The sequence below is a fragment of the Meriones unguiculatus genome, chromosome 10 (assembly GCF_030254825.1).
Source record: "Meriones unguiculatus strain TT.TT164.6M chromosome 10, Bangor_MerUng_6.1, whole genome shotgun sequence".
In the NCBI taxonomy this organism is placed as follows: domain Eukaryota; kingdom Metazoa; phylum Chordata; class Mammalia; order Rodentia; family Muridae; genus Meriones; species Meriones unguiculatus.
Genome location: NC_083358.1, coordinates 22,235,963 through 22,247,138, shown reverse-complemented (window position 1 = coordinate 22,247,138; position 11,176 = coordinate 22,235,963).

Genomic DNA, 11,176 nt, shown 5'->3' with positions numbered 1-11,176 from the left:
CACACCATAGGAGTACTCAGGGATTCTTGTCCTTGAAAGAAAAAACAGGTTGAGGGAGAGAGAGTTTAGTATGATAGCACAAAATGTCTAATTTACTTTTGTTTGAATTTGTGTTTTCTGGGTTTTTTTTTCTTTTGTTTTTGTTGTTTTTATTGGGGGAGGGTTGTTTATTTGAGTCAGAGTAGCCCTGGCTCTCTTGGAACTCACTATGTAGACCAGGCTGGCCTGGAACTCAGAGATCTGCCTGCCTCAGGCTCCAGAGTATTGGTAAAGCATGTGCCACCACACCAAGATTTTTTTTTTTTAAGATTTATTATGAAGGAAGGGGTGGCTGGAGAGATGGCTCATCGGGAAAGAGCACTGAGTACTCTTCCAGAGGACCCAGATTCAAATCCCAGCATCCACATGGCAGCTCACAACTGTCTGTAACTCCAAGATCTGACACCCTCACATAGACATACATGCAGGCAAAACACCAATGCACATAAAATAAGGAAGGAAGGAAGGAAGGAAGGAAGGAAGGAAGGAAGGAAGGAAGGAAGGAAGGAAGGAAGGAAGGAAGGAAAACAAGCTCATGGTTTTGGTCCCAGCACTCAGGAGGCAAAAGCAGGAGGATCACTGTGAGTTTGAGGCCAGCCTAGTCTACATAGTGAGTTTCAAGCCAGTCAGGGCTACATAGTTAGATTCTGTCTCAAAAAAAAATACAATTATTATTAATAATTGCATATGTTTGTGGCTGTGCTCCAGGAGGCCAAAGATGTCAGACACATTTGGAGCTGGAGTTACAGGTGATTGTGAGGCCCCAGACATGGGTGCTGGGAACCAAACTCAAGTCCTCTACAAAAAAAAGTACACATTGTTGACCACCGAGCCATGCTCCAGCCCCAAAATATTTGATTTCCGTATTGCCCTTAAACCAAGCATATTATCTGAACTCCAAGATCTGACACCCTCACACAAACATACTTGCAGGCGAAACACCAATGCACATAAAATAAGAAAGAAAATTCTTTCCTTCCAGGAGCTCCCATCTTCAACAAATTCAATATAGGTCTCTTCCATTAGACTTCTTTCTTCCCAGATTATACCAAAGTTCTTGGGGACACACACACACACCACCACCACCACCACCGCCACCGCCACCGCCACCGCCACCGCCACCTCTCTCCTGTCAGGATTCCTCTGTGCTGCTGAAGCCACAGATACTGCCCCAAGCCACAAAGATTTTCAAGTTGGGACTGTGGGGCCTCCTTCTGGAACTGCCAGCAGTCAGAACCTTTAGCCTCTCTTCCCTTTGAAGGACCTCCTTGTTAAGTTGGATTCCTTAGACATTTCTCTCTCCCTGCTGAGTGTAATGGCCCACGCACTCCTCACAGCCCTGAAGGCAAAGGCAGTCAGATCTCTGTGAGTTTGAGGCCAGCCTGGTCTACATAAGCCTCCGAGGCCCAATGGACAAGAACCATGTCTATCGCAAAAACAAACAAACAAACAAGAAAGTATAAGCCATATGTGTGCAATAAATGTGACAAAACTGCTCTGTCACATGATTTGGGTCCTTACGCACATTAACCTCTCTATAATTTAAATTCTTGCTTTCAGGGCTGACTGATAAAGCTCAAATTTGAAGATAATGTCCTTGTTACTCTGGCTTCAGAGATGCATATTGCTCAGTTGCTATCTGGAAATGGAGGAGTCAGGGTCAAATAGAGAAATGAAGGTGGAGGATGGGCCAATGAATGTACCAGCAAGAAAAGAGCCTCAAGAGCCAGAGCCTTCTAGACCCCAGACGCCCCTACCTCCAGAGTACATCTTCTGCATGTCTAAAGAATGTCCCACGTGCAACAGATCCCTATATTCACTCTTAGTTCTTGCTAAAAAGCCTGCTCCTTCCGGGGAGCACTACCACCCACCTCCGTGGCCCGTCTCTCCATAGGCATCTTCACATACATATTAGCTACTTCCTGTTGCCGTGTTAAAACGCCGTGACCAAAGGCAGATTATAGAAGCCTTTATTTGGTTGGACCTATAGTTGCAGAGGGACAAATCTGCCATGGCAGAGAACCATGGCAGCAAGCAGCAGGCATAGTAGCAGGAGCAGGAAGACTGAAAGATCACATCTTTTACTGCCAGCAGGAAGCAGAAAGAACAAACCGGAAGTCCACTATGACCTCTCAGAGCCTGATCCCAGAGACACACTTCTGTCAGCAAGGCTGCACCTCCTAAGTGTCCCCAAACAGTGTCATCAGTGGGGACCAACTGTTCAAATGCCTGAGCACGTGGGGGACATTTCTCCCTCAAGCCACTGCTTTCTACTTTCTGGCCCTCATAAACCAGTTGCCTTATTTTAATGCAAAATGCATTTAATCCAACTTCAAAAAGTCTCCATAGTCTTTCACAGTCTCAACACTGTTTAAAGACCAGAGTCTCTTCTAAGACTGGGGCAATGTTTTTTTCGTTTGGCTGGTTGGTTTTGTTTTGTTCTGTTAATCTTTATTGTTGTATTTTGTTTGTTTTGTTTTTGAGACGATATTTCCATGGCTGGCCTGAAACTCATTATTTAGGCCAGACTGGTTTCAGACTTAGAGAGATCTCCCTGCCTCTGCCTCCCAAGCGCCGGAATCAAAAGTGTGTGCCACCACACCCAAGCTTCAAGGCAATCTCTTCATTGTAACCCTCTGTAAACTAAAAAAGCAAATTACATACTCCAGCATATACTAGCACAGAATATACATCATCATTTCAAAGGGGAGAAATACTAAACCAAAGCAAGACCAGGACCCAGCAGTGAGAATACCAAATCCCGTAGCTCTCCATGTCTGGTATCAGAGCGCTTGGATAGCTCTGCCCCTCAAGCTTTGAAGCTTGCAAGATACATCTCTCTCGGGCTGCTTCCTCTACCTCTGCAGCTTTCCTTGGCAGCTGTCTCACAACCTTGGCGTCTCCAATATCAGGCTTCCCTCTCACTAAAGAAATTCCTCTACTGCTTTTTGGTTTAACCTCGACCAAGTTCTTAGGACAAGGGTAGAAGGCAGCTAGATTCTTTGTCAATATATCACACGGGGTTTTTGACCCCGTTGCTGGTAAAGTCATTGCTTCCCTCTGAAACCTGAGGACTCTCAGTACTATGGTCTTCCAGGCTCCTGCTAGGTTGGCCCATTAAGTTTGGTTTAAAGCATTAAACTGTTTTTCCAGTCCAAAGTTTCAAAGTCTTCCACACTCATCCACAAAAGAACATGGTCAGGCTCTTCTCAGCAACGCTCTTGGCATCGACTTCTGTATTAGTTTCTTTCTGTGGCTGTGCTCACACATCGTGACCAAAGGCGGTTTATGGAAAGGAGTTGATTTGGGGTTTTGGTTGCAGAGGGAGAAGAGTCCATCATGGCAACAAGCGGCAGGCATAGCAGCAGGAGCAGAAAGCTAAGAGATCATGTCTTTCACCACAAGCGTGGAGCAGAGAGAACAAACCGGAAGCACAGCGCAGCTTTAATCTGTCAGCCTTCTCCCAGTGCCACGTCCTCTAGCAAGGCTGTACCTCCTAAACTCCCAAACAGTGCCACCCCTACAGGGGACACCCTCATGCAAACTGCTACTACCTGGTTCTTCTTTACTGAACCCAGACAGATCCAAGGGCAAGTTGTCCTCCCTCTGAAACATGCCCTGTATCCGTCTCCCTCCTACCTCCATCTCTCTCTCTCCATCCAGGCCTGATCAACAGCATCTTCATTGCTGACCTCATAGCAGCGTCCTATCTAGTCCCCCTAAAATCAGCCTGCTGAACACTGGTTCCGTTCTCCCGGCTGCCAGGCTTGTCTTCATTTATGAAAGTAAATGGCAGTCTGAAAGAAGCTCCCAGAGGTGTTCTATCCTAATCTCTACGCCTTGTTAATATGTTACATTTTACATTTAAAGAGATTTTTACAAATGAAATAAAGTTAGGGTCTTAGAAAGGGAGACTCAAGATAATCACAAGAGTCCTTATGGAGGGAGGCAGGAAGGCCAGAGTGGGAGAAGGACATGTGAAAATGGAAACAGAAGTCAGAAAGATTTGAAGACACTACACTGCCAGCTTTAGGAATAGAAAGAGGAATCACGAGTCAAAGAAAGAAGATTCTAGAAGCCAAAGAAGACAAGGAAGCAGGTTCACCCTTACATTCTCCAGGGGAACCAGCCTGCTGTTACCTTGCCTTTAGCCCTATGAAAGCCATTCCAAACTCTAACATCCAGAATTTCAGGATAATAAATTTGTGTGGTAGTAAGCCACTGAATTTGTGGTAATTTGTCATGGCAGCAATAGGAAACAAATAAAGTGAGTTTCAAATAAGGGTACATGCACATATATACAACCAATTATATGTTCTTATATAATTGACAGCTGTTTTTATTTAAAACAGAAACCCAAGTAACAGCTCAGACTCCCTCTGTGTCCCCATAAAGGGGACTCTCAGAGAAAAGAACTGCTCCCATCCAAATCTGCTTTCCAAAGGCACCAGTGGTCCAATCATGTTCTTTGAGTCCTCAGCCTCAGGTCCCAGGCTGGTCACCAAGACTGCACTGTCTGAGAAAGGCCAGAGCGAACTCTTCCTGCGGTGAAGACAGCATCCCGTCCTGGTGAGGCTCAGCAGGTGCTTGCTGCCAAGCCCTGCGACCTGAGTTCAATCCCCAGGCCCCGTGTGGGTGGTAGAAAAGGCAAACCAGCTCCTGCCAGTAGTCCTCTGACCTTCACAGAGGTATACACAGACACACACACACTATATATAATATAAATACGTAGTAACATACAAGTAAAAAAGAAGAAGAAGAAAAAAACCAAAGAAGCAGGTTCCCACATCCGTCCTATTTAATATCCTCAGGCTGGTGGTGCGTGCCTATAATCTGAGTACTCAGGTGGATCAAGAGGAGGATTGTGATTTGAAGGTGAGCCTGAGCTACATCAGGAAACCAGGTCTCAAAACAAAAACAAACAAAAGAAAAACACCAAGATCCTCCAGGAGTCCCTTTGCCTTTGGGATCAGTGGAAACATCAAAGCATGCCTGGCAAGGCCCTGTCCACCTCCCCGGCATGTGAGTCCATTCTTGCCTCTTGTGATGAGAACAGATCCTGGAGCCAGCAGCTCTGCCTTCCCCCTCAGGCCTTTGTAAAGGTTACTCTTCACTGAGAATGGCATCCTTCCTTCTCCCCTTCCCCAGGGCCATTTTCTGTGAAAGCAGGAGACCTGTGTTCTTTCTGGATCAGAAGTCAGCCCCTCAGGCTTCTTCCTGCTGAGTCTGACACATAGGGCTGACCACAGACAAGCCCTCATCATGGAGGAAAAGGGCCAACTATGTTTCTAAATTGTTTTAAGGCCTGGAACACACATGACGAGGGGACCATGAACTCCTGGGAGCTGTGAAAGGACAGGCTATGGAGGCAGAGTGGGTTCCTTCTACCCTGAGCTGGGGGTGAGGGTGGAGGTAGAGATGGAGGAGTCTCAGTCAGGACCCTGTGCTCTTACCTTAGAAAAGGATTCCCGTCTCAGGGCAGGTCAGTGGTCACCTGTTTCCACCTCAACTTTGCTGGTCACCAGCTAGTGACACAACCTCTATAAATCTCGGTTTGCTCCAGCGCGAAATGGGGGCTATTAATAGCTACTACATGGAGCTGTGCTGAGGCCTGCAAGTTTATCATGCAGCAAGTATCTTGTGGGGTGATGGTCATTGGGGTGAACCACCCAGGCCCTCCTTTTCATTCTACCAAGATATATCACTGTTCATTTTGTCAATGATTGCAATTCAGTTATCAAACTATTCTGGGTAGGAGCTGTCGAGACAGAGTTCTTCCCGTCTAGAACCGCTTTATCCGGGTCACGGTACCCTTTCCAGTGGATCTTGGAGAATAAGCCCATCCATTTGGCTAATCCCAATGGCCTGCTAGCAGCATCTCCTCCCTGGTGAGCACTGCTGCCTAATAATTGGCCTTACTGCTTCCACTGAGAAGCCGCCCATTCTCATCTCCTCACAGTCTATGGAGACCTCAGGAAGGAAGAGGGGGAACTGAGGAGATGGTTTAGCTGGCGAGATGTCAAATGAGTTCCATCCTCAGCGTCCATGTAAAAGCTGGGAGGAGAGTCCCAGCTCTGGGGAGAAAGGGACAGCAGAAGCCCTGGAGCTTGCTGGCCAGCCAATTTAGGGGAACTCGTGAGACACCCTCACCATCTCAAAAAATAATAACAGGGCTGACAAGATGGCTGAGCAGATTAAATGCTTGATGAGTTAAGTGTGATCCTCAGGACCCATGTAAAGGCGGGGGAGAACTGAGTGCATAAGGATGTCCTCTGACCTCCACAAGCCCACACATTCTCTGTGGCACACATGTCCATCCTCATATCATCCCCACATCACCAAATAATTTTAAAACTTTTTTTTTTTTGAGGCAGGATCTCATTATGTAGCCCCAGCAGGCCTGGAACTACTCTGTAGGCCAGGCTGGCCTCATACTCACAGAGATCCACCTGCCTCTGCCTCCCTCCCAAGTGCTGGAACTAAAGGTGTGCACCACCACACTCAGTTTCTTGTGTTTCAAGACAGCGTTTCTCTGTGTAGCTCCGGCTGTCCTGGAATGAACTCTGTAGACTAGGCTGGGGTCAAATTCAGAAATCCACCTGCCTCTGCCTCACTACTGCTGGGATTAAAGATGTGAGCCACTGCCAGCTTCAGACAAAAAAAAAAATTTTTTTTTAATTAAAAAAAAAAAAAGTGGAGAGTAACTGACACCCAATGTCAAACTATAGGGTCTGTGTGCACACTCATCTGCATTCATATGTGATACACATACACATACGCACGCAAGAAAGAAAGAAAGAAAGAAAGAAAGGAAAAAAGAAAGAAAAGGAAAAGTAGACTATTTTATTTCCTGCTTACAATCCTCAATTCTTCCTCTCTCAAAGAAGCTGTTTCTATTTCCTGTGAAATTGGAATTGAAGCCATCAGTCTCCAAGACCCTGCCTGTCCACTAACTGCAGCTGACCTCTGTGCTTTTCTGGCGGCCCTTCCTTCCCTGGAAAGACTCGGTTCCCTCCACCCTAGGCAGTCTCTCCTAGCTCCGAGAACTGCCAGAGGAGCCTCCTGGGTCGGGAGCTCATCCTACCTGGGTCTTAGCCAGCAGATCCAGAATCTGTGGTAACATCACTTCTTCCAGAAAATCCTTCTCCGAGCCTCAGAGTAGAAGAGGGCCTTGATCCCAGAACACTGCAGGACTCAGCTTTCTGCTTCCTTCTGTCAGGGGCTCTGCTGCTCTGTAGTGATCTGATTCTGGCGTGTTGCTCCAGCCAGATCACAGGAAGGGCGACCACAGAGAGGAATCGCCTTCCTCCTGCTCACTGCTGTCTCCCTAACAGACCATCATACACAGTAAGCACCCAGGAAATGCATGCTGAGCCGGGTATGGTGGCACACACCTGTCATCTCAACATGCAGAAGGCGGGTAGGAAGACAGTAATGCAAGAGGAGAGTAGATCTGAAGCCATCTTGGGCAACAGGTCAAGACCCTGTCTCAAACAAATAAACAATAAACGATTACATTAGAAAGAAAGAAAGAGAGGGAGAGAGGAGAGGAAGATGGTGTTTCTCTCTCTCTCTCTTTCTTCACGTTTTATTTTGTTTTTCAAGACAGGGTTTCTCTGTGTAGCCCTGGCTGTCCTGGAGCTCACTCTGTAGACCACTCTGGCCTCAAACTCAAAGATCCACCTGCCTCTGCAAAGGCCTGTGTCGTCACTGCCCAAGATGGTGTTACTCTTATGTGAAGCCTGCTATCAAGTAAAACTGGAAAGCTTTTATGCAATCTTAAGAGGAACCAGGAAATCGCTTTTTATAGAGTTAATAACCACTCATTGAGTTACTTTAATATAAAAGTTGGTTTTCTTCTCCTAGGGTGTAGCTCAGCGGTAGACTGCTTGCTTGGCATGTATGAGGTGCTTTGCCGGTTGCCCAGGGCTAGAAGGGGAGAAAAAGACTCACTTCCGGTATTAGTATCCCTTCAACATAGCAAACCATCCCTTCCCATAGCCCTTGTGAATTGTGGGGTATTTCTTTGTTTTGGTTTGATTTTTATTTGCTACACTCAAGACATTTTGCACCCATTAACTTTTCCTTGTTAAGAGATTTTTACGACTGTTCTGTGCTTTAAGCAAGAAGTACCAGCATCCAGTGTTTAAAATCGTCTCTTAGCGTCCTTGGTGAGAGTCCGGCATCCCTCCTTCCGTTGACTGTAGCTAGTGAGGCTTGGAACACGATGTCATCCTTCCGGAACTCTCCTCAGCGCTAGATAAAATTTACTCTGTGTCTCTGGTTGAGGACAAGGTGTTTGGAACCAGCCCCTTACACAACAGAACTGCTGGAGGGCTGCTCCTAGGAGGCAAATGAAATAAAAATCATGGTGTGTGAAAAATGTGCCCACAGAGTCCTAGGAACCAATGATTTTAAGGCTTTGGCTGCCTATAATTCAGTTTTTATTTTATGTTTCTTGGAAAACTAAAGGTTTGTATTTACCGTGTGTTACCTAAGATGTAAAAAGAAAGAAAAAAAAAAAAAAGCAGATGTGGGGGGAGGAGGGAGAGAAGGGGGAGAAGGCAAAGAGGTGGGGAGAGAAAGTGGGGGGAAGGGGGAGGGGAGGCAGAGGGGGAGGGAGGAGAGATGGATCCTGGAGTGCTGAGATTTCCAAGTTTGTGCCAGGCCTGTTCCAGCTGCTGGCTCTGCAGCTGGCCTCCACTGGCCCTACAGGGCTCCAGGGGAGGAGATTTCCTTTCAGTCTGAAATCCATCTTTCTGCTTGCTTATTTCTATGGGGAATGGTACATGAATGCTAAACTGTTGGCTGCGCTTGCTTACTTTATCCACAACTGTGCATGGCTGAAACACCTGAATTTTCCCTCATATACTTTAAAACAAATTGTGTTCTGGGACCTTTCAGCCTGCTCCTGGTAGAATTTTCTTTGAAGGTTCATATCTCAAAACCTTGTGTAACCCGACACAATTATCTGAAAAAGCTCAGAATCCAAAAGCACTACGTTCTGAGCTAGGAATGAAGGTCAGCACTGGGAAAGAAGTGTTTTCTTCCCTGCCTGAGGACTGCATCCTACCTCTCTATGACAATGCCCAATTCATGTTCCAAAGAAAAACTGCTGACCCCCACACGGGGACCAGTGGGCACACTTGGCTGTTCTCTCCGAACAAGGCATCGCTTAATGATCACATTACAAAGCTTTGGATCTGTCTGGCGGTTAAAAATACTTCAATAGAGCTGGGGAAATGGCTCAGTGGATAAAAGCTTTCTGCACAAGCGTGAGGACCTAAGTTTGAATCCCCAGAACCCACATAAAAGTTGAACACATAGCACAAATACGTGAAATCCTAGTGCTCCTGTGGAGAGGGCGGGGAGGCGGAGACGTAAAAATCCATGGACGCTGGCTAGCCAGCTAGCCTGTGACCTGGACAGGGGTGAAGGGGACAAAAGAGACCGTGTCTCAAACAAGACAGAAGTAGAAGACGGACACCCGAGGTCTTCCTCTGACCTTCACACTCATACCTGCTTTCTCTCGTCTCGCTCTCCCCACTCTCTCTCTCACACACACATCCCTTTAATTGTTGGCTATGGTGGCACATACATGCTTGCAATCCCCAGCACTAAGAAGACAGAGGCGTCGCCACAATTTTGAAGCCAGTCTGATTTACATAGCAAGTTTCAGGCTAACTGGGAGGATATAGTGAGACCCTGTCTCAAAGATAGATAGATAGATAGACAGACAGACAGACAGACAGACAGATAGACAGACAGACAATATATTTTTAATGATCACCTTGCTGCCTGGCCTTCCCAGGACAGAAGCAAGAGTGTCTTTGGACTCCACTAAGGTCCCTAGCTGCAAAAACAACCCATCCAGGAGCTAGGGTTTGAGGCTAAAGGGGCTATATATAATAGCTAGCTGGAGTTCATGTTTTTAGCAAATGGTTGTCTTAGGTCATTCTGACTCAAACTTACCCTACACTTCCTCCAGTGATCCCAAGCTGAAGGAAGGGAAGGGACCAGGAGAGAGGGCACAGAAGGTGAGATTAGAGTACAGCTGGGACTCCAGCAGATGACCCCGCATTCCAGAAAACTCCAGACCACAGAGCACTGCCCCCCCCCCTTCTGAAAAGCACCAGCAACCACTCATTATTTGCATACCAGTGGTGAAAGACCTCCACAGAGAAAGGCATCACTCATAGGTGGTTGCCTTTTCATGGAATTCACTGGAGAGAATTGGAGGCAAGACTGTGAACAAAACCCCTCCATCTGGTTTCAGTTTGCTTAAAAAGAAAAAAAAAAAAAAGCCAAACACATACAGGCCTCCCCAGCAGCAATCAGAAGACAGCTTGTGCTTCCTCGCTGTCACATTAGCCACCAAGAGGGGGGCGGAGTTATGCACATGCAAATGAATGACACCAGCTAGCCAAGCAACCAAGTTTTGCATCTCTTGCAGTTGTTCTACCAAGAAAGGGCCCGGATAAGGGGCGATGGCAGCCGTGGAGGAGCAAGGCTTTGGAATTAGCTGTAAACATCCAGTTGCTTTAATTCTGCCTTTGGGAGACTTGTTTCTGATCCAGAAGAGGGAAAAAAAGCTGATAGCCTCTCTGCTGGGGACTGCTCACTGAGTAAGGCCCACCTTTTCATTAAAGGCCGGGGCAGTGCGTTAAGACCTGGGGCCCAGTTCTCAAACTATAGGTCAAAACCCTATATAGGGTCGCTGAATGGAAGGGCTGAGAAAAATTTGACAATAGTAAAATGTTTTTTAATACACACACGCACACACACACACACATACAACTACTGCAAAATCAAATATGGAATGAATGGATCTGACGTGTTTCTGGTCGCTCTTACCTGTGTTCCAACCTGCGAATTCACCACAGACTTGGTTTTGAACACTTGACAAGCAAACCCTGCACTGTGTGACCAGCAACCAGATGTGCCTGAAACACCTCACTTCAGATGTGAGACTAGCTGTATTACAGATTGGGATGTTTTTCTATTCCTATGAGGGTTGGATTTTTTGTTTTGTTTTTTCTCTTATAGAAATAGTTAGGTATTAGAAAAAAGAAAGACTTCTAAGACTTCTAATATTTTTACTGTCACTCCTCTGTGTATCTAATTTATAGAATTTTAG